The sequence below is a fragment of the Marmota marmota genome, unplaced genomic scaffold (genome assembly GCF_001458135.2).
Source record: "Marmota marmota marmota unplaced genomic scaffold, marMar, whole genome shotgun sequence".
NCBI classification, from domain to species: domain Eukaryota; kingdom Metazoa; phylum Chordata; class Mammalia; order Rodentia; family Sciuridae; genus Marmota; species Marmota marmota.
In genome coordinates this window covers 32,677,801-32,682,794 of record NW_026000240.1, presented here as the reverse complement: position 1 = coordinate 32,682,794, position 4,994 = coordinate 32,677,801, and the positions used below count along the sequence as shown (strand labels likewise).

At 39.8% G+C, this 4,994-nt stretch overlaps 1 pseudogene across 1 annotated transcript in view; it reads right to left on the bottom strand.

Moving 5' to 3' along the window:
• LOC107143572 overlaps positions 1 to 4,752 on the bottom strand; it is a 14,527-nt pseudogene extending 9,775 nt beyond the window's left edge. The window contains exon 1 of the transcript XR_007344077.1: positions 2,737 to 4,752. The product of XR_007344077.1 is annotated as a rac GTPase-activating protein 1-like (transcript). The remainder of the gene's footprint in view (positions 1 to 2,736) is intronic.
• Between the last annotated feature and the right edge of the window lie 242 nt (positions 4,753 to 4,994).

Here is a 4,994-nt window from a genome sequence, read left to right as displayed (position 1 = left end):
AAAAAAAAAAAAAAAAAAAGATCTATTCACAGGTTTTTATGTAGACATAAGTTTTAAACTTATTTGGGTACATATCAAGGAGCACAATTGGTCACCAGATTATTTTTAATCTGTGTGGATGGAAAGTGGGTTTTTTATAGACAATAAATAGCTGAGACTTTTTATTGGTGGATATTAATGATACAGTTATTGGGTTTCATTGTGGCATATTTGTACATGCCTATTACATAACTTGATCAAATTCACTCCCCAGACCTCCCCTTATTATCCCCTTCCTCCTTTTCTAATCACCTTCCTCTACCCTAATGGTCTCCCTTCTACTTTCAAGATGCGTCCCCCACCCCCCACCGCCACCCCATAACTTCCACATATGAGAGAAAACATACAATACTTGTGTAAGTCTGACTTATTTTGTTTACCATGATCTCTAGTTCCATCAATATTTCTTCAAATGATACAGTTTTGTTCTTCTTTATGAATGAAATAAAACTCCATTTTGTATATATATACCACATTTTCTTTATCCATTCTTCTGTTGTTGGACACATAAGCTGGTTCCATAAGTTGGCTATGATTGTTGATTGTGCTATGATAAACATGGTTATTCATGTATCTCTAAAGTATGCTGACTTTGATTCTTTTGGATAAATGCCTAGGAGTGGTATAACTGAATCACATGGTATTATTGTTATTATTATTATTATTATTATTATTTTAGTTTGAGGAAACTCCTTACTGATTTTCACAGGGGCTAATAGCAGTTCACATTTCCACCAACAGTGTATAAGAGTTTCTTTTTCCCGAAATCCTTGCCAAGCATTTATTATTTTTATTTCTGATGATTGCCATTCTGATAGGTGATGGAATTTCAATGTAGTTTTGATTTGTATTTTCGTGGCTAAAGATGTTGAGCCGTTTTTCATTTATAATTGTCAGTCATTTGTATTTCTTTTGAGAAACATCTGTTCAGTTCATTTGCCTATTTATTGAATGAATTATTTGTTTGGGATTGAGTTTTTGGAGATCTTTTTATAGTCTGGATATCAATCATCTGTTGGAAGAGTAGCTGCAAAGATTTTTCTCCCATGTCATAGGCTTTCTTCACCCTGTTAATTGTTTCCTTTTCTATGTGGAAGATTTTTAATTTGACGCCATCCCATTTATTGATTCCTGCTATTATTTCCTGAGCTGTAGGAGTCCTATTCAGAAAGTCATTCTCTGTGCCCATATGTTGGAGTGTTTCCCCTATGTTTTTTCTAAGTTTCTGGTGTTATATCTAGGTCTATGGTCCATTTAGATTTGATTTTTGTTTAGGGTGAAGATAGGGATCTAGTTTCATTCCTTTACGTGTGGATCCCTATCTCTTAGCACCAATTGTTAAAAAGACTGTCTTTTCTCCAGTGAGTGTATTTGGCACCTTTGTCAAGAATCAGAAGACTATGTGGTCTATTCCATTTGTCTTCATGTCTGTTTTTATGCCAATACCATGCTGTTTTTTTTTTTTTTTTTACTGCAGCTTTGTAGTATGGTTTGAGATTCGGTATTGTGATGTCTCTAAGCTTATTCTTATCGATCAGAATTGCTTTGGCTATTTTGGGTCTTTTATTCTTCCATATAAATTTTTTAAAAATATTTTTTTTCAGTTGTAGATGGACACAATATCTTCATTTTATTTATTTATTTGTTTATGTGATGCTGAGGATCAAACCCAGTGCCTCATGCATTCGAGGCAAGTGCTCAAGCACTGAGCTCCTCCATATGAATTTTAGGGCTGTTTTTTCTTGTTCTGTGAAGAATGTCATTGGTATTTTTATGTGACTGCATTGCAACTGCAGATCACTTTTGGAAATATAGCCATTTTAACACTATAAATTCTACTGATCTAAGAATATGTGTTGTCCTTCCATCTTCTAGTGTCTTCTTTAAATTCTTTCTTAATGCTCCATGATTTTTATTGTAGAGGTCTTTAATTTTCTTGGTTAAATTTATCCCCAAATATTATTTTTTATTTAATTTTTATTTGTTCTCATTAGTTATACATGATAGCAGAATGCATTTTGATTCATTGTGCACAAATAGAGCACAACTTTTCATTTCTCTGGTTGTGCATGATGTAGAGTTGCCCCATATGTGCAGTCATACATGTACCTAGGGTAATGATGTCCATCCCATTCCACCATCTTTCCTGCCCCCTTGTTCCCTCCCTTCCTCTCCCTCCCTTAACCCAATCAAAGTTCCTTCATTTTTTTCCATGCCTCCTCCATTATGGATCAGCATCCACTTATCAGAGAGAACATTTGGTCTTTGGTTTTTTGGGATTGGCTTACTTCGCTTAGCATGATATTCTCCAACTCCATCCATTTACCTGCACAATGCCATAATTTTTTTTCCCAATGCTGATCAATATTCGACTGTGTATATCTACCCTAGTTTCTTTATCCATTTATCTATTGAAGGACATCTAGGTTGGTTCCGCAGTTTAGCTATTGTAAATTGAGCTGCTATGAACATTGAAGTGGTTGTATTACTGTAATATACTGTTCCCAGGTATTTTTTTTTGAGGCTATTGTGAATAGAATTGTTTTCCTGATTTCTTTTACATTAGGTTCATTATTGGTGTATGGAAAAGCTATAGATTTTTGTATGTTGATTTTGTATCCTGCTACTTTGCTGAATTTGTTTATCGGCTCTAGAAGTCTTCTGGATGAGTTTATATATATATAGTTTTAATAAAACCCTCATGCACAATTAAACTTGATTAAAAGCCTGGAGAATGCTAAAAGTAGTACAGGAGGCTGCAGAGCAGAGAGTACAGGTGTGCCCTTTCCTGCAGTTGGTAAATGCTGGGAAGTAACAGGCAGACGTGACTTCACTTGAGCATTGGAGAAGCAAAAAAGTTGCCTTGTCGTCCTAGGTTGGTGGCAGACTTGCTTTTGCTCCCAAATCTGGAAGTGTTCTTGGTGAGGTCGTAGAGCGGACTCTTTGGGATAGGGAGCTAGATGAAGGAGTCTTGAGAAGCTGGTGCTCAGGAGTAGTCACGGGCCCCAGTAAGCTCACTTTAATATCTGGTGTCTGTGGTATTGAAAAGGCATTTGAGTTTTCAATAACATGCAGGGGATCAATGTTCTCTTGCTCCACCATCATGAACTGACTCCAGTATTCCAGGGGCAGTGAAAGCAGGCGTTCTACCACCTTGGGTTGACGCTTGATGTCCTGTAACATTGTCACTGGGTCTGGATTGGGCACAGCATGAGCAACAATTGTAGGACCAAAGACTTTAGCCAGATTGGCAACATCCATTTTAGTGTTTGGACTCTCTGCAAGTGAATCATGAGGAAGGCTAATGTGTCCCTGTTGGCCTGGGGTAGTTCACCAACAGCCTGGTACATGGCAGCTATGCTGTTATCTTCATCTGTGATTTCTGCTGCTTCCATGAAGGCTTTGTTTAGCCTAAAAGTTGGAAGGGGTTCTTTGAGGTTTCGAAGGAAGTCTTTTAGAAGGCTACAGATGGCATGGATATCATCCACTTTGCTGAGAAGGGGTACGGTTTTCACTCTGAGGAATTTCTCTTTCAGCTCTTTTACTGTCCGATCACAGCCTGAGACCCTATGCAAGCCGGTCTCAGTTAGCCCTCTCAGCTCAATTTCATTTACACAGTGGACAGCAATAGGGGGAATCATTGGAGAAGTTTGGGGCACAAAATCAGCCAGCATTCCCTCTCCAATCTTGACAGGTGTTCCTATCAGAGTAGGAATGCAGGGAAGGGGACATTCTGGATGAGAAACCACACGACAATCTCGACACTTCGGAGACAGCTTGCCACATTTTATCCGTTTCCCACACGGAACACAGGATTCAGGTTTAATAACTGTCTCAGAGACAAAAGTCATGCAGGCACATCCCTCCGTTACTCTGTGGTGTGCCTGAACTCTCATTCTCCGTTCTTGGCTCCAGAGGTCTACTGCTCAGGGTGGAGTCACTGTTCCAAGGTTGTAAAGTACCTGTTTTCCTTCGGCTCCTTGTCAAATGTGGCACAGTTTCAATAGTGGACACAGCTTCAATGGGCCCACCATCATTGGGATCAGTTACTGTAGTCTTTGCAACTATGGATTCATTTCCCTGGTCTACTGTGGAGCCAATGCAACGAGTTTTCTTTATAGGACCAGGGGGGGTCCATCAACAAACCGTCAGCTATTGGAGCGCCTCTTTTCTCTCTTCTTCAATTTGAAATTCTTCACCAAAGAAGAATCCCAATCCAGTGATTCATCAGTCTTATCAAAGCTGATATCTGATTAAATGGAACCAGATTCATCAATGGTTGACAGCCTTTTGTTCCCAGCATTGCCACTGGATGGTTGGCCTCTGTTGAGAAAAGCCAAAGCTGGTTTTTGCTCCTTGCTTAGTTGAATGCTGCCAGATGTGTCACTCATGAGCATCTCTCGAATCAGCTGAATCTGTCGTTCCAGTTTTTCACAGTCAGCCTCAGCTCGCTGTCTCCGTTTAATCACTACATCCACTTGATTTCGTGCACGCTTTAGCTTAACATCCAGAGCACTACACTCAGTCTCTGCTTTCATCAAAAGATCCTTGTATTTCCCCAGCTCATGGTCTGTTCTCTGCCATTTCTTCCGGAAATCCTCAAAGTCCTTTTGCCAACTGGATGAACTGAAGTTCATTTCCTTCACGGAGAATCTCCACCCGGCTCACAAGCTGCTCAAACAGATTCTGCAAATTCAGCATTGTGGTATCCATCTTTCTGCAACCCCAATGACTCCAGAGGCCAAGGCAGGAGGGCTGCAAGTTGGAGTCCAGCCTCAAGAATTTAGCAAGACATTGTCTCAAATGGATTGGACGCTCCCCCTCCTACCACAATCCAAAGCCAGACGCACCTAGTTTCAGTTCCCAAAACACACCTCTCTGGGTCAGCCCGGCCCCACCGGCCTTCCACTTCCCTCTCTGGAGGAGTTTTTTTTTTTTTTTTTTTTTTTTTTTTT